This window comes from Coptis chinensis, chromosome 4, assembly GCF_015680905.1.
Source record: "Coptis chinensis isolate HL-2020 chromosome 4, ASM1568090v1, whole genome shotgun sequence".
In the NCBI taxonomy this organism is placed as follows: Eukaryota; Viridiplantae; Streptophyta; class Magnoliopsida; order Ranunculales; family Ranunculaceae; genus Coptis; species Coptis chinensis.
The window spans coordinates 96,963,659-96,989,835 of NC_141459.1; the positions used below are offsets into that span (position 1 = coordinate 96,963,659).

Sequence of the window (26,177 nt, forward strand, 5' to 3'; positions counted from 1 at the left end):
TCTACCCGCATCGAACCAAATTAATCCGAGGCGTGTGGAACCCTATGTTCAGTATCTTCCTCCCACAAATCGCCGGGTCTCCGAATCGTCATATGTCGCCCTGTTCAAGGGTTTATGCACCAGTGTGGTTTGTACCAATTAGAGTTGGGTTTAAGGGAAATCTAATTGTGATGAATATTTATAAGTCAGTTTTTCTGACATAAAAACCTCTGCGATTCTTATCCATTGCTTGGATTCTCTTCCCATAACTTTCTCTCTCTTCTTTGGACAAACACAGGCATGTTAGCCGAATTTTTATTGTTATTTTTTATTTTTATTTTTATTTTTGCAATCTATCCTATCTATTGATGCAATTGTTTTATGATTTTCTCCATTATATTTCAGCACATGTTATTCAATCGTTTCCAAAAAAGGATGAGTCCTTCGACCATGAATACCATCTATGTAGTTCATTTTTGTAATGGGCCAAACTTTTCCTGTTTGTGTTCTTTGATTTTGCCACTTTTGTCTTCGATTGTTTCCGTTGTACAAATGGTGAAGTCCAAATTCAGGGGCTAGACTGAAACAGAGTGATTGAATGAATTCAATCCTTTTGAAAGTAGTGGAGGAAAATTGACACTTTAAGAAAGTTTTTTTGCAGGTTTGTGTTGACTATAGATATATCATAACATGAAAATAATTGATGTAATACTCTTTGATAGTAAAGTCAATGAACCCCTTCACCACAAGTTCTCCCAAAAGCATACAATATCATCGTTTTATTGACAATTTTTTTTTAAAAAAAATCTGTGTTGAAATTTATCTTTTGGCTTATTATCTTAAGGTTTCTATTTTTTGCAGGATTTGGTTTTTGGTTGGAGACCAGTATGCTATGTTGATGTTGAACCACGTCCCTACCTAATTAAGCTTTGAACCCCAAAGTGTTTGACCTACTAAACCACATATTAAGCATGAATCTCAACCTCAACATATGCCTAAGCATTGAATCTATACCTTGATGTGTTTCCAGGTATATATATCTTTTTGTTATTTTCTTCTTAGGTTTCATGTTTTACTATATCTATATTTGATTATTACTTGAAAGACAAATAGATTTCTGGCATGGAGTTACAGTCGAAATTTGTTTTCTTTTGGTATCAATTCAACTATGGGATGGTTGCTTTTTGATTGATTTGAACTTTTTAGTTTGAATTGGGGTACCCTTTGTGTTTAAAGCTCTTAAATGTTTTCTCCTCAAGCCAAGGAACAACTTATGGACTTGAGTAAGGTTAAGAAACAGAAAGCATGGGACTTGCAGAGGATGCTTAGGTATATATTCTTCATGCGATAGTAAGAAGTAACTGTCCATAATGAGATGATTACTTGAATGATAATTAATTATTCAAGATGGTTGTTATGTGTCGTATATTTTCGATAAAGTCAGCATTCATTATCAGCGTGCATTAATCACATGGTATTCTATTGTCTTCAAGGTTTCATTTATCGCTGAGAGAGAGAGGTCAGAGTTGTACCCTTAATATGCTAGACCAATATAATTAAAGATGCAGATGGAGCTTAATTCATTCGCTACCAATACAACCTTAGATTTGAACATTTTACTTTTCTATTTCTTTCCTAATCACTGTGATTAAAAAAATTTAATCTATTTCCATCTTAGCTAATATTTTTGTGAGTGGATGGCCAGATCATTATCAAGACACTCTACAACCTCATTGGTAGGTAGGCATTGAACTTCTTCTTCTTCTTTTATTATTTTTACTCAAAAAAGGTTTTTGATTGCGTTATTGAATTTGAAGATGAGTTTGTTTTTGGGAGGAGATTATTAAGACCTCCAGGGATATTCAAAATAGAAAATAAGAGTTTTTTTACTTATGGGTGCTCCAACTCGATTGTACTTGGTAACCAGTGTCAAACACTTTATGACAACGGTTAATAAATATTATACTTACCCATGAAACACACTCACCAATTTATCACAAGTTTCAGTGGTTGTCATGTAATTCAAGGTTAAAGGAGAGCAAAAATCTTCCAGGGTTTTGTCTATGTGCATTATTGCTGTCTAATTTTTCACTAACAAAAACTGTCAACGAACAAATTAAATGTGTGCCGAAGGAGGCTTAATCGAAATATGTCAAATATGGTGAGAACAATGAAAAGTGAAACAGAGAAGTTTAGCTTAGTGTGTCATTGTCTTAAGGCTCCCCAGTTGCGAAGTCTCGAGTCTTTATTGTTCTTAGTTTGTGCCCAACCAAGGGCTCCTAAGTTGGTTACCACAGTTAATATTCGAAATGCACAGTGGCACTGTACATGTAAATGCAATGCAGTTCAGGTAGGTGAATTATTGTTCCAATTTGGCCACTTTCTTTTCACCTATTCCAAGTTCACAGTAAGTTTTACCATGGGTAGTTAGGTCTGATTGAGTGTCCAGATACCTTGGTCTGAGTAAGTGAGTATGAAATATATCTCAAGTTCTTTCTTTCCTTTAATGAGTCTATTGGATATGTTATATCAAGGTGAATAATATAACAAGTGACTTTCTCACATTTCTTCTTTTTGTTTACAATTCCTCTTCATTTGCAACTTATTTTTCAAAGTCTCACGTCCATTTCAAAGGTTTGTTAAGTAACCTTGGCCCATTTCTTATCTTTCCCTCATTTAATATATTTGCTTCCGTTTTTTTAATGGTTTACTTATATAATTTCACGGGGTTTTGAGTTCTCTGAGAGTGTGATTTGGGGATTTCTGTGCAATTTTCAGCGCCAAGTTGTGTGTTTGACATTTTCCATCTTCTTTATGATACTGAGTTTCCAGGAATTGCAATGGGGATTTGCGTTGCTTTAATGTATCGGCTAAAGGTAAAAACACAAACACCATCCACATCATTCTCTTATTTTATTGAAATTTTGTCTACTGATGAAATTTCAATTAACGATAACATAGCTTACTATTAACGATAATGCAACTATCTGTTGAAATATTCCCTATGTATTGTCTAATGTATCAAAAAGATAATGCCCTAAGATAAAGAAACTTTTAAACAATATTATATTGGATTTAGAGTTAAATTGTTCGTTTTGGATAACTCGGGGTTGTTTGTGTGGTAAATGAATACACTCATTTCGACTTTTGTAATATTGTGGAAATGAGTGTATTCATTTGAAAATTTTAAAATTGGTATGAGTATTCATTTAAAATTTAAACCAAAGTAATATACTCATACCAATACACTCATTTCGTTCCCTAAAACCTCCAAACATTCTCCCTATAACTACTGATGAGACATGGGACTGTGAATACATTAGGATGGGAATTCCAATAATACACTATCTTTTGGTGGTAAGCATGATTGTTTTTTTATTTGCATGCATATCCTTTGAATTCTTTACAACAAATCAGCCTACGATTTTAGAAGTATTGCTTTTTCGAAATTGATTTTTTTTGTTTATGCAATTCGCAGTTTAGCGAATAGCTTCATATTGCACTAAGTTATACGGGATAGATCTATTTTCTGAAACCTGCCATTTGTATTGTACATCGTATAAGTTTCCCGCATATAAGCTAACAAGAATTTATATGTATGTAAGTCTACTGACATATGTAACATACGTCGATCTACACTTGATATTAATATGGTTCTTGGTATAATTATGAAATGGAAGATCTACATAATTGGTATTGTGAATACTTTTATGATAACAAAAGTTCATCCTAAGAGTCATTTTTCTGATTAGCATTCACTACTAATTTGGTTCTAGATGGTGTTTTTAGTATGTAGGGCAAATTCTTTTATAAATAATGTAACGGCAACTACTAATTTGGTTAATATGTCCATAACTGCTTAATTTTCATATTGAACACAATAGATTTTCATTAATTTGTTACTGGGAGTGAATCACTTAACTATAACCTCATGGATAAATTGTTCTCTTAAGACAAGAATGAGTTAAGTATCCTGTACAATAATGAAATAGCCTTGCTTGGTATGTTTTTTTTTGGTTGCTTGGTCTAATATCGTTGGTTGCATACGGCAAATTGATGCATCTCTTATGTATAGTCTATTGCTACACTATAATGAGATCAATGTAGGCCGAAGTTATTTGCAATTTTTCAAGTAGTAACTACTAAAACCTAAAAAGAAAAGGAAATTGGTATGAATTTGTAATTGGTATTTGAAGACATTATATCACTTTACATACACTATCTTTGGATAGAGTTAATAAATAGAATATAAAGTTGTATATGTTCTCATATATATTTAAATGTGCCAATACTTAATGAATACAAACTCTTTTGTGGTTTTGACTATTTGTTCATACTAATGGAGTTCTATATGTAAGTAGTTGCATGGATGGAAAATTCTTTTTACCAAACTGATTTAACTTAGTTTTGTAGTTTTGTGTTATCTCATAAATCTTCTTGATCAATTACACTTACCATAGCTCCCTCGACAAAACTGTCAACCAAAACTGATAAACAAAACTAGAAGGCTAAGTAACTCAATGGAAGTGTATGTTTTTAAGTAATTTGGGTTTGAAACTTTAGTTATAAGGAAGTAAGGTTATTTTCTTTTAATTGCACTTGGTCACGGTTCAAAGATTTGTCAATTAAGCAAGAAAAGTGAAGTTATCTCGAAGATATATTTAATCTAGGTTCAAAATATTACTGAAAACTATATCGTCGTGCCTTTTCCAGATATATATTATCGACAATTATTGATTGTTTTATGAAGTTTCAATTTTAAATCTTTCCTAGGTGGTATTAATTCTTTTGGGCAAGCTACCAAGAAAATGGTTTAAACTGTGAGTGCAAAGATGTCTATGAAGTTTGCAGTATGAAAATGTGTATTAATACCTAGGTCATTCTGGTTTCGGTGAAACCATTGTCGTCTACACATAACCACTAAAACCAATCTCTTGAAAATACTTTTGACCTATGTAATATAATAAACACATACATCAATGGTTTCGGTGCAATGCTTGAGGAAGAAGAAACGGATGCTATCTCCAGTTTGATATCCAATTGTCTATATATTCATTGTACTAATGTTCCTTTTAATGATTATGTTGTACCTTGATAACTTATCATTTGTTCAGGTATCCTTTCATTGTAATGTAGAGGATCCAAGTGCTATACCAGTTTTCAGTAGTAAAGGAAGAAAAACGCATAACTAGATCTTGGAACTTTCTTGGATTGAGAAGAATGGAGAAGTTCCTGCTCATTCACTCTGGAAGAAGTCGAGATTTGGTCAAGATATAATCATTGGAAACCTTGAGAATGGTGATTAACTTTTTCCTTTTATTTTTTCAAACTTGAATAACTTCGGACCAAAGGATACATATACCCAAATTGGTTTGAAACCTAGGAAGCTTGCAAAAGTTGAGGTGCTATATATTCATCTATTACTTTTCTATCCATCGTCACTTACGTTATGGTCCTTCTTTTCTTCAATCTCTTTACAATGTTCTCATTAGTGATCCATTATTACTCTTCCTCATCATCTTTGTGTTTCTCTTCCCGGATACAAGTTTCTCACATTTTTGTTGAATTCAAGCAATGGGTATGTTTCTATTTTCATGATTAAGCATGGTATATACGTCTTTTGTTGATTTTAAGCAATGGGTATTGTTTAATATTGATAAGAAATGATTTTGCTTGATGCGTCGAGCTGATTAACTGTTTCTTGGTTACCTTAGAGGTTTGTTGAATTGAGTCAATGGGTGCCTTTGACTTCATAATCTGGTCATCAATTCACTATATTCTTCTTCACAAGCTTGATAAAGCGGGTAATTCCTTTACCCCATTTTGGACTTGAATGATTTTAAATCTAAGTATATGCATTTTGATACTAATGAGTTTTTATTAATCACCAAAGTTGTATTTTTTTTTTTTATTTCCAAGAATGACTGTCTCTCTTTCTTATTCAGTTCTTACGGCTTGCTCTCATTGGGTAAGCTCGATTTTTTCATGAAAACAAAATGCTACCCCAAAAAATGTATTTTATTATATTTAAGTGATTGAATTGAGTTGTTTGATTCTAGAATAACTGCAAATCATGTATATCTAGAGATTGAAAAAATAATTGTCTGTGATGGTAGAAAGTTATGTTTTCAGTCGTGGTTAGTTGATTTTTGAATTGGTCAAAACTATTATAATATATCATCACACATATATTCGCTTTTCCATACTGATTTCTTTGAACGCCATAAGGATCAACATCTTAAAGTATTTGTTTGTTTTTCTTATGAAACATCATTTGGATTAATTGTGTAAGCTTGAGTACCCTTATTATACATCTTGAAGTATTTCTCCTAAATTTGTTGTGTATTTTTCTGTTTTTTTTTTTGTGTTTTATTTGTCGAAAATTGGTTTTCCTTAAAAGTGAGCCCTTTAGTTGTAGGATTGACATACTTAGGAAGAGAATAAGATGAGTTCATATTCATCGTAGTTGAACTTTGCCATTTTGGTTAACGTGCTTTTGCCATTCTTCAAGAACTAATATGTTATAGGATATGTCGAGGTTCTTGGTTATATAAAATTTTAGTTGGCATATAGGTGTATTTGCTAGGTATTCCATGTATAACCATCCCACAATACCCCCCTCTTGAAATCATTTTTGTGAGAATTCTTGCTCTTCGACTTCCGAATGCGAGATACTTGACCCGACTTTGATTAAACGTGGAAATTGCAACAATGGGTTCATATGCAATTGCATGTTTAATTTCTTCTTTAATTGAGATATCTAGAGTTCTCTGTTTTGTGTACATAGTAGAAAGTAGTCTTAATGATGGATATAACCTATGATTTTTTATTCGAAAATTGGTTTTCCTTAAAAGTGAGTCCTTCAGTTGTAGGATTTACATACTTAGGAAGAGAATGAGATGAGTTCATATTCATCGTAGCTGGACTTTGCCATTTTGGTTAGGTGCTTTTGCCATTTTTCAAGAACTAATATTATGTTATAGGATATGTCGAGGTTCTTGGTTATATAAAATTTTAGTTGGCAGATAGGTGTTTTTGCTAGGTATTCCATGTATAACCATCCCACAATGCCCCCTCTCTTGAAATCATTTTTGTGAGAATTCTTGCTCTTCAACTTCCGAATACGAGATACTTGACCAGACTTTGATTAAACGTGGAAATTGCAACAATGGATTCATATGCGATTCCATGTTTAGTTTCTTCTTTAATTGAGATATCTAGAGTTCTCTGTTTTGTGTACATAGTAGAAAGTAGTCTTAATGATGGATATAACCTATGATTTTTTATTAGGATATTGAATTTAGCTTAGGATGATAGAGGTTTAGAATTAGATAGAGACCCCCTTTCTTTCATGAAGTTTCTTCAAATGCGTTCTACCCTTTGATGTAGTATTTTTTGTAGTTTTAATGGATAAACAATTTGCTTTGAACGCTAACAATGTTCGATTGTTTTGCATGTTTCCTAGGTCCCGATTGGAGGAGGCTACAGGCTTATTGATGTACCAATGAGCAATTGCATCAACAATGACATAAACAAGATATTCATGAAGTTTCAACTGCCACGTTGCACACACTCATAACTTTGGAAATGATGTGAACTTTGGAGATCGATCTGTAAAGGCATATATATGATGTGAACTTTGGAGATGGATATGTAGAGGTATATTAATTATTGCAAAAGTAGTACCTTAAAATAGATTATTATTATTATTTTTGAATAACTAGAATGTTATTCTCTTATTCCTAAAATTCAACCGAAAACCTCGGTGCAACCTCCCAAGGCTTTACCAGTAGACCATTGGACACTATGTTAGAGAATGATAAGGACCCACTTTTAGATATATCTTCAATGGCTTCTAATAAGGAGCTTTGACTTATTCAATAGCCAGTTAATCAAGTAATTATGTCTTCCCACTTATTAATTCCCCATTTTCTTTCTTTTTTTCTATTTTTTTTTAAACTAATGGGAATAAGGAGCTTTTTAATGGTTTTTTAGACTCTTGATTTTGATGTGCAAGAGATAACACTCCTTCCAAGTTTTTACCAGTAGACCATTAGACACTATGTTAGAGAATGATAAAGACCCATTTTTAGATATATCTTCAATGGCTTCTAATAAGGAGCTTTAGCTTATTCAATTGGCAGTTAATCAAGTAATTATGTCTTCCCACTTATTAATTCTCCTTTTTTTTTTCTTTTTTTTTTTTTTTTAAACTAATGTGAATAAGGAGCTTTGGTATGGTTTTTTCCGACTACTGATTTTGATGGGCAAGAGATAACATTAAGTTGCAAAAAGATGAAAATTTTGCTAGCTTTGAAACTTTATTGGGTAAGATATTATGTTGTTTGTTATTGTTGTTTTTTTTTTTTTTTTGCTTGAATTTGTGGGTTTTAACTTGAGAATAATGACAGGAAAGTCTTACGAAGTTAGTCCTGTTATTGAGCCTCTGTCTTCCAAAGTGGTCAATGCGGTTAAAAACGTCCCAAAGGTCTTTGCCAAAGGGGCCAAGGTGTTAGTTGAGAAACCCTAACCCGTGACCCTGTGTCCCTAATGACAAAGATAATCACAAGGTACGTTTTGTTCTTATTGGGTATTTGATTGCTTTGATTTAGTTGCTAGGGCAAATCATTCCAAAAGCGCATTTATGGAACACTTCTAAAGAGTCAATTGGATGTGAATCAGAGGCCTTTTAGACAATGCATAAGCAAAAACAAATTATTAACTACAAATGATTGGGAGATGATGTTTCGTGAAAAGACAATAAAGGATCAGTAAATATGGGGAAGACTGTTATTTTGCTTGGGAAGTCGATACTTTTGGGAGAGATGATGTTTCGTGAAAAACTGCCTTTTATTTTTTAAGTAATGTTATGTTGCAAGGAGTGAGTGTCTTCTACTCATGTCAGAGTGAAGGAGGTAAATTAAATAAATCGTCCGGTTGATTATCGATGGTCGCGGTGCCCATGATGGGGCAAGTCGAGTTAGGAGAAGTCTAAAAGCTCTTTGTATGATCTACTTAGTATAATATAATGAACAAGGTAATCGGTAAAAAAAAAAAGACAATCCAACGGTGACCAACTTTTAAAAGCAAAGCAGAAGAAGAAAATTAAGTTCCGAACACCACAGTGATCCACACAAGTGTTTTGTAGGGAATGAAAAAAAATTGATCGTACATTAATAAACATTAATGTCCATTCTCCCTTAATCTTTTTCAAAATTTACAATGAGAACATGATAGCCAACACTTTACAATAGCCAGGCCAATATAGAAATATTATACAATCGTTACAACCATTTTACAACATAGAATTTCATAAAAGCTTGATTTTCAAATGCATGAATCGATTGGAACAACAAGTACCTATTTCCCTTATTGATGATAATCGACTAAGGGAGTTTATGCAGGAAGCAAAAGGATTCATCCACAAAAGAATGCATCCATTTGCTACATTTTTGCAACAGAGATAGATCATGTCATTGACAGTATGCTCAGCCACTCCATTTTACTATAAATCATTCTTTGAGAAGCTCCACCTGCTACAACTTACCCTCATCTCGAGAGGCGGTTATAAGTTCATTGCAAATGTTAAACCAGTGAATAAAACCTTTCTCAACCATTTCTCGCACCAAGCAGAGGTTCCGGAAAAATCTTTAGACTTGAGGTGTCCCTCAACCAATGTGTTGTATGTAAGAACTAGGAGAAGTGGAGAACGCCTTTTGCCTCCATATCCTTCAAGAGGACTGCTTCCTGTGCATTTCCTTCCCTACGGATGGCACATAATCAGGCTGTTATAGGCCAAAACTAAAGATTTCTTTACAGTTAAGGGAATGAGCATGTGAGTTTAAAGTCTCCATATCGTAAGTCTACTGTCTACAATATGACCTTATAAAACCAATATTCAAGTCCTGAAAAACGAAGCTCTGTGTGCAGTGGTGCTCACACCACCTATAGGAAAATCGATGAAGTGTATATGGTTTTGAATCAATACTCACGATCTAACTCACAGAATTACTTTTACTGGTTATACTCATGATCGACAAGAAGTTACTTCAAAAATAATTGGGATCGATCAGAATTTTAATTCTTCTTCTTTTACTTTGCAATATACCTAAAAAAATGTTTCCAAACAAAACTTTTCCTATTTTATATTTAAAATGCTTCTCCTCAAAACATCGTGAAATGGAAACTTATAGGTTATATTTTAGTAAAACTCTGCGAACTATGCTCTACTTCTCGCATTTGCATCACTCTCCATGAAAATATTTTTGCAATTAATTGTTATACACGCCCTTCATAAGTAGCAACAAAATAAAGCTTCAAAGGTACTTATCAAGACACCATAGCAGAGGTGTTCCATAATGGGCTTTTTAAGATTATTCTTCTTAAAATTATAGTTTTAAGATATTTTATATATAATAATAAAATTAAAAAAAAATTATATAAAAACAGTCCCCGTTCGTTGAACGGGTTCAAAAATCTAGTTCACCTTGTAATGGAAGAAGTCATTGTCAAAACATGTTGTATGACTACTCCGCTACATAAGCAATTTGTTGTGGTCATGACTCATGATGCACTTGGACCTTCTCAAACGTGAAATAAGAAAGCAATGATCACAATGACTGATTACATATTCATCTACTATCTATATACTAAAGTAGAGACCTTTAAAGGAGGATTTTCTCTCTCCTATGTGGCACTCTAATATAAGAGTTAGCCTTTTTTTTTTATCATATGTGGGACTCTAATATGAAAGATAATATTTTCTAATAGCCTACAATCTCACGTACATGAAATCTCTTTGGGGAGTTTGAGTGTATTTCTAATTCTTATATTTAGAGAGTTTGAGTCTATTTTCAATTATTATATATTTGATCAAAGAAAAAAAAATACTAAAAAAATAGGTGATTTGTAGAAGGTAATTTCCTATTACTACGAATCAAACACTTTTAGTGTTCGAATTCTTATATATTTGATCAAATAAAAAAAATTGCTACAAAATATGTGATTTGTAGAAACTAATTTATATTTGATCAAATAAAAAAAAATTGCTAAAAAATAGGTGATTTGTAGAAACTAATTTATATTTGATCAAATAAAAAAAAATTGTTAAAAAATAGGTGATTTGTAGAAACTAATTCCCTATTACAAATCATACAATTTTAATATCTATGATAAAACACTAACTTATTTCGAATATATCCTTAACATGGCCTCAAAACATAGTTAAAAACAATTATACAAAATATATAATAGAAAAAAAAAAAAAAAAATAATGACAAAGCAATAATGACAAATATTTTAAAATATATATAATACTGAATGAAACTAACGTCAAAAAACAATTAATGGGGAACGGAAAACTGGATGCAAATGCATCGAACTAACCTCAAATAATATTTAACAGAAAATTGAAAATTGGATGCAAATGCAAGTATTAAACTAATCTTAAAAAGTAATTAATAGAAAATCGGAATATGGATACAACTGCATTAAACTAACCTCAAAGAATAATTAACGGAAAATCAAAACTTGGATACAAATACATCAAACTAACATAAAAAAATAATTGTCGGAAAATCGGAAACTGGATGCAAATGCATTGAGCTAACCCTCAAAAATTAAATTAACGGGAAATCGGAAACTGGATGCAACTGCATTGAACTAACCTAAAAAAAAAATTAATGATAAATTGGGAACATAATGCAAATGCGTTGAACTAATCATAAAAAATAATTAACGGGAAATCGAAAACCGGATGCAACTGTATTGAACTAATCTCAAAAAATATACTGGATGCAAAACCTCAAGAAATAATTAACGGGAAATCGGAAACTGGATGCAAACTCATTGAACTAACCTTAAACAATAATTAACGGGAAATCAGAAACTAGATGCAAATGTAACTTTATCAAATAATAAATACGAGAAATCGAAAACTGTATGCAAATGCATTAAACTAATCTCACAAAATAATTAACGGGAAATCAGAAACTGGATGCAAATGCATTGAACTGACCTCAAAGAACAATTAATAGGAAATTGGGAATTGGATGCAAATGTATTGAACTAACCGAAAAGAATAATTAACGATAAATCAGAAATTGGATGCAATTGCATTGAACTGGTCTCAAAAAATAAATAACGGGAATTGGAAATTGGATGCAACTGCATTGAACTAACCTCCAAATATAAATAACAAAAAATTAGAAACTAGATGCAAATGCATTAAACTAACCTCAAAACATAGGTTGGTTATATGTTGTGGGAATGTCTCGATAAGTATAGTTTTGCATTTAAAATGATGTTTATCTTATCTCTTTCCATATGATTAGGAACTCCTTGCTATTCAAGTAACTTCAATATATATGAACTTCGCCTTATTAGGCAATCTCACAAAACTTCAATCAAACTTCTATTATTAAACAAAAAAAATGAAGTTGAAGGATTTTATCAAAAGTGAGTTATTTTTTTTTAATGGAGAGTGAGGTTTTCACGTTATAAGAAATTTGGTTGAGTGATCAATATAATATTAATATATAATAATTATGCATATTTGCAAATATTTTTTTAGAATAATTAATATAATAATACCCATTCGTAGATAATCTTTGAAGATTCCACATAGTGAGTCATGCATAATTTAAAGAATAATTAACGAGAAATCGAAAACTGGATAATCTTCGATGATCCCACATAGTAAATTAAGCATAATTTACTTTTTATGTCATGTTTGCAAAAGGACACTCTGAGATGGATCGAATAGAAGTTGGTATTACACACCACATTGGATAATTATAAATAAATCGGAAACTGGATTCAAATACATAACTGAGCTCAAGGAGTAATTAACGGAAAATCATAAACTTTATGCAAATTGTATTAAACTAACGACAGAGAGTAACTAATAGAAAATTAGAAATTGAATGCAAATCCTTGAAAAATATTTAACGGAAAATTGAAAACGGTATGCAAATACATCAAACAAACCTCAAATAATAATTAATCGGAAACTGGAAACTGGATGCAAATGCATTGAACTTAACTCAAAAAATAATTAACATAAAATCAAAAACCGAATGCAACTGCATTGAACTAACCTCATAGAATAATTAGTGGGAAATTGGAAACTAAATGCAAATGCATTGAAATAACCTCAAAGGATAGTTAACGGGAAATCAGAAACCGGATATAATTATATCGAAATAACTTCAAAGCATAAATATTCAGAAACTAGATGTATATGTATTGAACTAACCTTAAAGAGTTATTAACGGAAAATCGGAAACTAGATCCAAATGCAATAAACTAATCTCAAAGACTAATTAACGAAACATTAAAAAATGGATGAAACTGCATTGAACTAACCTAAATGAATAATTAACGGGAAATTATAAATTTGATGTAACTGCATTGAACTAACCTCAAAAAATAATTAACGGAAATCAGAAACTTGATGCAAATGCATTGAACTAACCTCAAAGAACAATTAACATAAAATCAAAAATTATATGCAATTGCATTGAATTAACCTCAAAAAATAATTAACGGAAAACCAAAAACTGGATGCAACTGCATTAAACTAAAATCAGAGATTAACTAACGGGAAATCAGAAATTTGATGCAAATGCATTGAAATAACATAAAAAAATGGTTAACTAGAAATCGGAAAGTCGGATGTAACTGTATCGCACTGACCTAAAAACATAAATATCTACTTTTTTAGCCTTATCATATGAGTAATTACGAATAATTACCACACCCGTTCGTAGGACACGTTCATATGATAAATCTTTCCAAGTGGAAATAGTGTATTCTTTGAGGATATGGAAACAATCAATCTGTTTTAGTGATTTGTATACATTAGTACGTAAGCCGAACGATGATGATTTACCTCTAAATCACCATAAATCTAATAAAACTATTATACAAGCTAGATCGAATTTAAAATAATTCAATTTAAAAATTACAGATTAATATTATAAACCACAAAGTGAATAGGCTATCTCAATTTGATCCCTTAGTTTCCAAGTACTTATGCATCATAATCGTTGCTTATTAACGTATTTCGGTTTATTTTCAATAAAAATATATTTTGATTCAAAAATTTGCTGCTAAATCACCATAAATCTAAGAAAACTATTATACAAGCTAGATCGAGTTTAATATAATTCTATTTGAAAATTATGGATTAATATCCTAAACCATAAAGTGAATAGGCTATCTCAATTTGATCCCTTAGTTTCCAAGTACTTATGCACCATAATCGCTGTTCATTAACGTATTTCGGTTTATTTTTAATAAAAATATATTCTGATTCGAAAATTTGCCGCTAAATCACCATTAATATAATAAAACTATTATACAAGCTAGATCGAGTTTAAGATAATTCTATTTGAAAATTACGGATTAATATCCTAAACCACAAAGTGAAGAAGCTATCTCAATTTGATCCATCCCTTAAATAGTTTTCAAGTACTTATGCACCATAATCATTGGTGATTAACGTATTTCGGTTTATTTTTAATAAAAATATATTTTGATTCGAAAATTTGTGTGAGACATTTTGTAAAGCCTTTTTAGCGGCAAGTTTATAAATTCTAGTATTCTACTCATTTTCCTGTTCATTAGAATACATACATGAGAAAGCAGTTTACCACTTGTTTGACAAAACTGCAGTTATTGACGAACACATATGAGACTTAAGTTTTGTAATGCGAGAAAAATATCGGATTGGGGAGATGTTCACATGTGAGAACAAATCCCACTTTGTTTTGACTAAAGTTAGTTCCTAAATGTCGGATTTCCACCCTCTACTATGACTTTTGATTTATGTATCCGACAAAACAAAAGCTACTTCTTTATTTTTTCAAACTTACAGCAACACATGTGAGTGTGTGACTAGCTATTGAGTTTATGTGTTTTTCGATTAGTCAAACAATGAATTGACAAGTAAATATTGAAGTCAGTACATCATCCATAGAAGACTCGTGGAATCCGTTTCGGTATCATGCAAGTGACAATGTAGACTTTGATAGTTTGATGCACAGTACAAAATATTCCTATATATCGCGATATTTGGAGATATCTATCCAGATTTTAGAAAAAGATATATAAATATCACGATATGTTTAGAGATATATACGACTGTAAATATCTGTAATATTTTGACGATATTTGTGATATTTGAGGATATTTTGTGATATCTGAGGATATTTTGTAATATTTTGTGTATATAACAATTTTATTTAATATTTACTATTGTATTTCAAATAAATATAAATAATTTATCATGATATATCAATAAATATCTACAATATCTACGATATTTGTCGATATTTTTTATATATTTACGATATTTGCATGTGAAACAATGTCAAATATTTCCAAAAAGGAGAATATATCCACGATACATATCTAGAAATTGAATATCAATAAATACCTATATCCTGATATTTTGTACTATGGTTTGATGAGTTACAGAAACTTGCAATGGAAGTTGCCGAAGAATGTGACGGGCCAAGGAAATTAGAGGGGTTGGGCTTTAACCCCAAATATGAGCTTGGTTCTTTTTAAGTTCTCAATATGGGCTTTTAGCCCAATATTTATTGTTTTATTTACAAGAAATTCTCTCAAGACCCAATTTCGTTTCAAAACAACTCTAGAGGATAAGTTTTTTTGTATAATCACTCACAAACACAATTTTCACGTTTAAATAATCCACGAACCCAGTTTATACAATTTAATAACCCTCAAGGACAAACTAATTTGGCCTGCTTTTTTTTATCATTTTTTAATTCCACTTTTACCCTTTCCTTTGTAAAATAGAACAAATTTATGTGAGTGAGAAAATCCAAAACCCCTTTTTTCTCCAACCCACTCATTCTTTGTCTTTCTCTTTCATTTTCATGAGATTTATTATTGTTGGGTTTGCTATCTTGTTTCTTTTGACAATCGCTTGAAAGTGAAGGTCTACAATCCAAAAATAAGAGAATTACCAAGGAAAAAAAAAAAAAAAAACAGCACGCTATTTTGGTTTGTTATTGTTTTTTTTTTTTTTTTTTTTTTTTTTTTGAAACTTTGTTGAGCTATGAATAGTGAATAATGAGTGTTCATAGTCTATAATGTACTATAAACAATCAATGTTCATAGTCATGAACTATGAACATTATTTGTTCATACCACAATTGAACTATGAACAATGATTGTTCATAATCATGAACTATGAACATTATCTGTTCATATTACAATTATATGACTATCAACAGTGATTGTTCTTAATTCGGTAGTTATGAACATTAAGAACAAGCCACATCCTGAAAACTCATATTTTGAACCACCAAGTTCAAGTTTTTGATAGCAGTTCTTTTTATGTTGTGCCGCTCCTTTTTTTTTTGGATTGTGTGTTTTGAGTGTTTTCTAAAGAACAAAATTGATGGTAGGCGGGTTCTTGATTACAGGGGTAAACTTGAACTTTTACTAACTCCGTCTTTGAGAGTGATTCTCTGTCCTTGAGAGTGATTCAAATAAAATGCTGGTTCTAGAGTGACTTTTCCTTCCGGTTAGTCCTTGAGAGTAATTACTCTCCCTATTTATTTAACACCTGCTATACCAGCCAGCTTTTTGAAAAGATTGCGGGTATGGTAACAGTTTTTTATGTTATTTTTTACCCTAAAAGGCAAAACAACTCTGGCGAAGACAACAACTCAATTCCCATTTCCAAAAAAGAAAGCAAATTGATTTGAGAAAATGGCTATGGCAATTCTTTATAGGCGAGTTCTTCCATCTCCACCTGCAGTTGACTTTGCTTCTGCCGAAGGCAATGTAACTTTTTCTATTATTATCTTTTTATTTTAGTTGTTAAATTTGTTTCTATTTCGGTAAAGTTTCTAATGTCAGTTTGCTGCCAAGAGTAATTATCTTTCGATTTGGGTTTCTAATTCCATTTAGTATTCTATTTCTTCTATTGATCAGTGTTTCCAGTTTCACTTTTCTAACCGAACACACTTTTTCAAAATCCCTTACAACTTGGTTGTGATCAGTGTTTCCAATATACTTACAACTTGGTTGTCTGTTCGCCTTCTCCGGCATGGTTCTGCTCAGCAGTACGTATCGAAGTGAAAGGTCCGCCATTGATAGAATGTGCCATACTGGGGTCAAAGAGAGATGGATGCAGAGTTTGGGCCTTCTTCCCAAACACAAACACAAAAACAACAACTTCATCAGAAGGAGAACAAGATACCATCGACAAGACCGGCACCTGTATCCGGCTCATGCTATTAGCAGAAATGCTACAAAAACTAGTTGTAAAACGTTGAGTAGGAAGAGGGAGCCTTTTTATGCTATTATAGACAGTGAAAGGGTGCCCGACTGGACTGCGCTTCCAGACTATATTCTAGAGATGATACTTAATAAGCTGAAACGCGTCCATGACCGCATTCGGTTTGGTGTTGTCTGCAATTGGTGGCACCATGTCTCACAACACAATTCTCATCTCCCTGATCGTCAACTTCCCATGCGTATGGTTCCTAATCGTTGGAGGCACACACTTAGTTTTTTCAACCCTTTTCCTGGGAGCAGAAGAAGATCGAGAACAAGGATGTATGACTTGGACATGCATATACCAAGTAACAGCCGCTGCATTTGTTCTACAGAGGGATGGCTTATAATCGAGGAGACCAAGGACCACTTAGTTTCAGTTTGTCTGTTGAATCCGTTCTTGTCAGTCCAAAACCAGATCCACCTGCCCCCATACTCACATGACATATCCACTCCTGAAATCCTTAAGCTTGTTTTGTCTGCCGACCCTTCGACCTCTGATGATTACGTATATACTACAAAGATTGGGTGAAGGTCTGAGACTTCTCAACCACCCGTCAACCAGTTGTGACACAATCCTTGCAAGGCCCAAATGTTTACGAGTGTATGTTTAAGAACAAGATATACCTTGTGGAAGCATCGAGGGACTTGTTAATAATTTATAGGCGAATCCCGAAGGCGCCTGTCATCATAAAGGAAGCACCAACGATTGGCTTTAAAATCTACAAGTTGGACCCTGATATGCTAGTCTGGAACAGGGTGAAGAGCTTGGGTGGTCACACCTTGTTCTTAGGTAGTATTTCTTACATGTCGTTCCCAGCTTCACAATTCTCTGGTTACTGCAAGCCAAATTGCGTATATTTTGGTTATGATGCTCTTCCTTGTTTTACATATATGGAAATCATCTTTTGGCACTGTAATTTTCAATTTGGGAGACGGAAGCTTTGAACGATTTGTACCTCCGGCTTGCATGCATAGCCCTATTTGGATTGAGCCAAAGGTGCTGACCTGCTAATGTGGAGGCCTATGCATTTTATATTCTCCTGAGTCTACCATTTGGTGGTTGAATTCAGTTTTTATGGTCCCTGTTAGTATTTGTTCTTGTTATAGCAAAATATATTGTGCTGAAACTTATGTACCCTGTTTATGGACTGACTTATTCGTAAGTTGACTGAGCTTGAGGTTGAAACTCCCTAATTTATGAATGTACTCCAGTTAAAGAGAAAGTTGTATGGTCATTTGATGGTTTTCCTAGCACAAGGTTCAGTTGTGTTCATTGTTGTTTCCATCATGCGAAAGTTTTTTCTGGTTTTGAATTAGGGTTTAGTCTTTTAGTCAAGTGAGCGTATGCGAATGTTCTTGAGTTGACTTTTTTCAGAGAGGTGTAAAATGACTCTCGGCTGCTGTCTGTCTCTGCCCCTCCCCACCCCCCCTTACTCACCATTGTTGAAAATGCTGCCCACGTCCGCGAATTGAATCGGTTTCTTCTCTTGAGAAACCCGCTTTCTCACTGGAAATTGTGTGACCAACCCCATAACTTATGCGTTTAATCTTTTCGATTCATTCTCATGTCGCATTCCGAATTGGTCTCCTTCTCATGACAGCATTCGGAATTGGCCTTCTTCTTGGACAACCCATCGTTTGGTTTCTATTTTCTAGTGCTAAAGGTAATCAGTAACTTTTCAATTGTTTTTTATTTCATTTTTTGGGTTTTCGCCTTTACCCCATTTTTTATTCATTTTCGGTTTGAAGAAGGGTGACTTTTGAATTAAATACTAATTAACTTTGTTAGATTAGTGTTTAGATTGAAAACATGAGCTCAGTTATAAACTTCAAAAAACTTGATTTTTTTGAAAACATGAGCTCAGTTATAAATTTCAAAAAACTTGTTTTTTTTCTTTCATTTGACTCTGCAAGTGGTAAGCTTTTTTTTTAAATGCATAACAGTCGGCCCTCCACCTATAATGGAAGTTATTTGTCAAAACTTTCATGGATATGATTGTAGGAACTGTTATTTCAGAATGAATATTTCTACAAACCGTGAAAACCACGCGCAGCGGAATTAATGGTTCTCACGATTTTAGATAGGAAAACATACCTGTAAATCCGGTTGAGATAACTCTAAGAATCCAATAGCTATGAATCCGAATCAACAAATCAACCCCTTGATCTTCTGTTGTATTTCTTTCAATAGATTGGACGTTATGTGGGCAACGATCTACCAACCCCCTTTTCTCTCACAACGCTAGATCCAATTTTGGATCTATCTTTTCTTGCCTTTCTTTTCAATCCAGAAAAATGAATAGTGAATGGTTAATTTCGACCAGGAGAGAAGAGATCTATTTATAGGCTACAACAGGGACCATGAGGAGAAATTAGGGTTGGGCCTTCTAATGGGCTTGGGCTTTCCATGTTCGCCCAGAACACACCGACCAAGTCCGTCAACAAATGGCTTGTTCCACTAAAAGCCATTATTGCACTATCGCCATAATCCCAAATTACGTGTCAACGTTTATGGGCTCTATATTATATGCTCGTTGATCTTCCCGTGTTTAAGATATCGAATGTCCATTGATTAAGTCAAGTTACTGACAACTACATTAATCAACTTCTTATATCTTTGAGTAGTACCACTCAACCTCAATGTCATGTCGGATCAAATCCACCTGCAGGGTTTACATGACAATCCTTATGAGCTCCTCAAGAGGACATCATCAGCCCGACTTCTTGCGGGACACGGATTATTCCTTCTATAATCAACAACACACCTTACATACATTGTCATTACCCAATCCATCGAGTTTGTTGATTCACAAATGAATCTCACTCATTGATGATTTAAAGCAATGTACAATGCACATAAGTGCCCGTTATCATATTCGGATTAGGAGGACAAACATCCATAATAACAGAGGCGTTTGTTCTCTTATATAGTCAGTATAAAGAGAAACAACCTCACTTGCTCCTGTTCAATACACACAAAAGTGTACTAGTGTAATCCTATAGTTAAGATAGATTAATACCATATTATACTACAACCGTACCAATGGTTTGTCAAAATCCATCTAAGTTGTGAACGATTACTTATACTTTATAAGATACTGATGATATGATCTTCTGTGTGTTCATACCATATCATCAACAACATAAAGTATTAGACACATGCATATAACTAATAACATATATAATATGAATAACATTTGCCCATATGATTCTCATTTAAAATATAAATAATTAGAGTTATTACAAAAGTAATGCTTTTAGTATATAACCCTATCAATGATACCCTTCATTCCTTCAATGCTTGTGACATGAAGTGATGTGGTTGCTTACTTAGGTGACAATAACAAAAGAAAGCCTTCATAGAGCTTAGAAAAGGAACACTACATTGGTCAGCGGTTTATGCCCACGTCCAAAGTCCCCCCTTCATTCTAAAAAGCTAGTCTTATTGTATTATATTTCATTTTATGATTGAATGAGATTTATCGATCGAGTGTGCCTACAGTTTTCGTTGGCTTACTAGAGTCATGTCTGTATCCAATAATTCTAAGCATTATGCAAGTATTATAACTTTAACTGCTTCAGTACTGTTCTTGAATTTGATAAAAAAAAAAATAGCACTCCTAACAAGGGCTTCATATAGCAACTCATAGGAATATCATCTGTCATTGTGAGTTATGACGTGATCAAAGGTTGGTTCAGAGACCGCTTGCACCATCTCAAACGAACTCTTAATCGTGCATCCCCAATCCACATATTACGCTTCATTGGTGACCTTGCCTTGGCGCTAGGAGGAGTACGTGGAGTCAGGGCATATTCAAGTTGAGCGTCTTAAGTGTAGGCCCTTATCTTGAGTTTCGTTTGATGTTATTGTAAGAGGGAGCGAGTAAGGGCATATTCAAGTTGAGAGACTTAAGTGTAGTTGTGTGTGCCCTTATCTTGTTTGTGTTATTCATATTTTTTTACTGGCGATTAGATATGTTGTTTTTAGAGCATGTTCATTGTGTACTTATAATAATTTAAGACCTTGCTCTATTTCTACTAGCTGTATTTAACATTTACGCTGTGTATATTGTGTTACTACTACACCGAGATAATATTCATTTTCTTTACCCTCTTTTACTGTTAGTTTCTTTATCTAAGGTAAGTCTGTGACATAAGGATCTAAGTCAGTTGAGCACAATCCTTCAAAAAAGAAAACTCATCGACGAAGAGTGATGATCTTTCTTTTCTTCCAACTGATGAGTTTGCTACACCCATATGTCACACACATCCTCTAGAGTTAAATAAAAGTATAGCGCTATGGCATTAAATGATAGATGCGCTTTTGTAAATGTAGATCTACGGTAGTCTGTATCTGGTTTTAGTCGATTGTAGTAGCGTCCTCTATACCATCTTTCTGTGTTTAATAATGGGATTAGTGTGAGTCTATGCCATTCGTGATTATCGGCAATGTCATTCGCTAGGTATCCCTTGTGTTTAGTAATGGGATTGCTATTCTCTTCATAGATGTTAGACTTATTAGTGATTGCTAGCATGCATACAATGATCTAAACTTCTAGGTACATTTATGGGATATTGTTTGTAAGCAGTCTTGTGGACCCTATGAAGAGTTGACTCTAAACCAATTTTCAGTAACATTAGCCACTGTCAATCCACGTTGTTGCTTGTCGTGGGTGGGTTCTTTCTATTTCTAGCTAGAGCTTGAAGAAGATTGGTAGAACAAGCTTTCAATTGAAAGTCCATTTTCTAAGATAAATTCCATTTGATTACAGTGAATGGCCTTCTTTTGGGAATCATTGCTATATCTAGCACTTGATTGTATGAAGTGTCAGTGATAAGAGCCCAAAACTGTAGTTTTAACCCCTTAACAATAATACTTTTATACCAATTATGCGAGTAATAAATAAGAGTTAATGCTGATTACGTGTTTTTATGTATTCTAGGCATTGAAGTCAATTACGTGCAGAAATGTGCCACTTTGGCGAGATAAAAGAGCAAGGGTTGGTTGTTAAGAAGTTCTGCGATTAAATGTCAAGATTCAAGGAGAAAAAGTCTTTGTAAAGCCTGGTCAAAAGCTGAAAAGTCAAAGTCAACGCGGGCAGAAACAGCACACACAAGTCAGCAGAACTTCTGAAGACCGTATCTTTGGACTCAAGCCTCGGAATTTGGCGTACTTTATGTCAAAACGACCGGCTCGGAAAGAGATTTCCAATGGTCCAAACCTTGACCCAATCAGAGGAGCAAAAGTGGACGAAAAGTCTATTGAAGTCAAAGCCAGCTGAAAAAGGCTCTGTGGACTGAAGAAATTGGGCTTTGGGCTCGATTTTCTGGCCCAAAGCATGGCTCCTCAGCCCATGCACGAAAATGTGGATCTGGTCTCCTCCATTTCCACACACAAAACTTAACAAAAAAGCACGAATTAGCTTAGGGTAGAAAGTAGCCATTAGAGATTTCTAGATCTAGTTTTGAATTTTATTCCATTAATTAGTTTTTAATTATTGTTTTAGATCTAGTTTTCCCTTTCAATTAATTAGTATTAGAACGAATATATTGTTTTTTAGAATCAAATATTAGTTTATAATAAAGTATTCAATTTCATTCCAATTTAGTTATTGATTTAAGTCTTGTTTAAGTTTAGTATTGTTAAATTCTTAAATTAGTTGTCTTTATTTCATAATTAGTTAATCATAATCTAGTTCAATTATTAAATTCATTAGAATCAATTTTATTTCTTAGTTGTTAATTTAGATTTGAATTATTGATTAGTTAAATTAGTAAAGTTAGAATATTTATATGATGTCTAGTTTAATTTCGATTGGAAATGATAGCATAATGATTCTAGGCTAAACCTCCATTAAAGGAGGTTGAAGAAGTCTTGAAGAAGTCTTGATGAAGCTTGATTTGTGTTGGCGTAGAGTAGTCGTAATTTCCATTCTATTCTAGAAAACAATTAGTTCACCATGAGAATGGGTTTGATTGTTTCACATGCTAGATGTTAGTTGGTAGAGATTATCATGAACAACTAGGAATTAGGAAGAACCAATTGTTATATGAAAGCAGTTCAATTCGGATTACGACGATTCTTCGTTAGTGAATTAAGTCGAGTTAAGGTGGAATCAATCCCCCCTAATTCTTTATCTAGTATCAAATTAGCATTTTGTCATTTTTGTTATTCGTATCTTGTTTAGTATTTAAATTGACATCGTAGTATAATTCCCTTCGTAAAACTCTCATTAACTTTGGATAGACTTATAGTCGTAGAACACTTTGAATGCTAAAGAACTAGGAGTGGAACTAATCTTTTACTCCACTCTATTTCGATAGATTCGAGAGTAGAAATCTTTGAGAAACACTATCTTTATAAAGTTTAGTTTTACTTGCGTTTGAATTTCATCATTTATGCGTAGGTAAAACTATTATTCAATTTTATTATTTTATCAAATGGCGTCGTTGCCATCTAGTTCCCTTTAGTATTGTTTTATTTAGAATTGTTAGTCTTCCAAAGTCCCAAAACCCACCCACTCTTGTTTGATTCTAACTGTGGTTGTCTGTTTCAGCATTAAAATTTTTCCTCGCAGAATTACACGGAGCGCGACCCGCGCCCTAGGCAGCCCAAATTGGAGCGCCACCTGCGACCAAACGCCTGGAACTATAATTTTAGTCGAAGCGCGACCGCACCTTGGAAGGCAAAACTTCGGCAAAACTCGAAGCGCCCTAGACCTTGAGTTTTTCCCTAAGCACGACTCGCGCCCTACCAAGGCTAAGTTCGAGCTCGACCCGCACCCAAACACCTAGAACTCCAGCTTGACCTGAGCATGACCCACGCCCTACCTAGGCCTATTCTGAGCGCAACCCGCGCCCTCTGCTGAAACTGCCCTATTTCCACAGGTTTGTTTCAAACTTCCATTTCTTCAAGGTTTTCAGTGTTCTAACTTGTTATATACACCGAAAGCACGCCAGATACAAGACGTTATTCATAAGCGAAGCAAGGAGGCATTCAGGTACTCTTTTCTTCCACACCTCGCATCTCCTGTTAGAGGTTCATACTAGCATATCAGGACTGTTTGGAGTGTTGTTGTGTTTCGTTAAGATTGGTCGTCTTAGCCTTGCATGAGATTAAGGTCAGGCCGAAGAAAAACGCCTAACGTAATCAACCGGCAACGTTAACAAACACGCCTTTCTAGTATACCACTCACTACACCTCTAGCTAATATACCACACACACCACTTGAAATAATGGCTGAAGAAAGAGAGTCTCCTCTCTCTGACTTTTACAAAGCCTTGAACGATAGCCCTAAATCTTGCATCATTCTATTAGACCCAGTGGGGGATTTCCGAATCCCCCCAAATATATTTAATTTGTTACCCGTTTTTCATGGGTTAGACCATGAAAAGCCTTATTAGCACATGCGTAGGATTGACCAAGTCCTTACTACATTCCACCATCCTACGGTGGGTGCTGAACAAATTAAACTGAAGGTATTTCCTTTCACTTTAGCCGATAAGGCGGCGTCTTGGTTAACTGCCCAAGCTCCTAATTCTGTGGACTCGTGGGCTAAACTTGTTCAACTATTTATGGAACATTTTTACCCACCACTGAAAACCGATTAAATGCTTTTCAAGATTTATTTTTTTTGACAGAATCCTCATGAATCATTTTCAGATGCTTGGAATTGTTTCATCGATCTTCTTATAGAGTGTCCACACCATAACCTCGCGAAAGACACGTTAGTTCGAGCCTTTTTCAAAGGACTTCTACACCACCATAAAAAAAGTCATTAACATAATGAATAGGGGTAGTTTCCTAAGTAAGGGAGCCTCAGAGGTTTATAAATTTTTAGAAGGTCAAACTAAGCGTAATAATAACTGGGGGGGTTAGTGATGATATCTCCCATTCAGCTAGTTTTTCTACAACAGTTAAAGCCGCCGGTATGTTTGAGATGAAACACGATCCTGAACTTAAAAATTTAATCGAATCTCTCACTAAAAAGGTAAAGGCTATTTCTGTTTAACAAACGCCTGTCCCCGTCATGAATGTCAACTCCAATCCATATAATTTCTGTTTGAGTCATGAGCATCCAGACTCCTATTGTCCTCTCGCCTATGAACAACAACAATCACAACAAGATAATATTTGTTCCATTAATAGCGAACCTAACCCAGCTTGGCGACAAAACCCCAACTTTGGTTGGCAAAATAATCAACAACCTCCAAGGTTGTTTAACCCAAATGTTAGGCCAACAAACAATTACAACCAAGTTCCACCAAGGCAAGGACAGGGTCAGGGTAATTATAATTATAACAACCAAGCTCAACCACGACAAAGACAAGGTCAGGATAATTATAATAATTATAATAATTATAATAATAATACTAATAGAGGTATCATTTTGGTAAATAATAACTATCAAAATCCACCCATTAATAATCAACATAACATAGTTCCTATCACACAACCTATAGCTAACACTCCTCCACAACCGGATCGTTTTGACGCCTTTATGCAAACCTAACAACATATTTTACAAGTCATCCAACTTTCCTTACAGCAGTTAGCACAAGAGAAAGTACAATCCAAAGTTGTGTTTCCAGGACAAGCGATACCTAATCCTAAAACACCAAACACAGCCTTTGAGGTAAACGGTAATACTAGTAATGAAAATGCAAACGTAGGTGAGATAAATTCCATCACCACTCTCCGTTCAGGCAGAGTGGTTGATAACAAAGTAACTATCCCTATAATTACCCCACCAGTAGTCTCTACACCGGATATCGAACTAGATACCGAAAGATAATTGAAGATCCTACCCCTATAGAGGTACCAGTTAAACCACAGCCTAAGAAACAGAAAAGCAAGGTTAACCATCCTGTTGATCCAT

At 33.8% G+C, this 26,177-nt stretch overlaps 2 long non-coding RNA genes and 1 other non-coding gene across 3 annotated transcripts; 2 read left to right on the top strand and 1 right to left on the bottom strand.

Annotated features, from left to right (window-relative positions):
• The first annotated feature begins 563 nt into the window (after positions 1-563).
• Positions 564-5,271, top strand: LOC147505977 (uncharacterized). The gene is made up of 4 exons (XR_015220723.1): positions 564-1,009; positions 1,239-1,308; positions 2,805-2,855; positions 5,116-5,271. It is a non-coding gene; the product is annotated as an uncharacterized LOC147505977 (long non-coding RNA).
• Positions 5,272-16,482: 11,211 nt separating this feature from the next.
• Positions 16,483-22,902, top strand: LOC147505978 (uncharacterized). The gene is made up of 2 exons (XR_015220724.1): positions 16,483-16,800; positions 22,242-22,902. It is a non-coding gene; the product is annotated as an uncharacterized LOC147505978 (long non-coding RNA).
• Positions 22,903-24,909: 2,007 nt separating this feature from the next.
• Positions 24,910-25,013, bottom strand: LOC147505979 (small nucleolar RNA R71). Its single transcript, XR_015194044.1, has one exon. It is a non-coding gene; the product is annotated as a small nucleolar RNA R71 (small nucleolar RNA).
• Between the last annotated feature and the right edge of the window lie 1,164 nt (positions 25,014-26,177).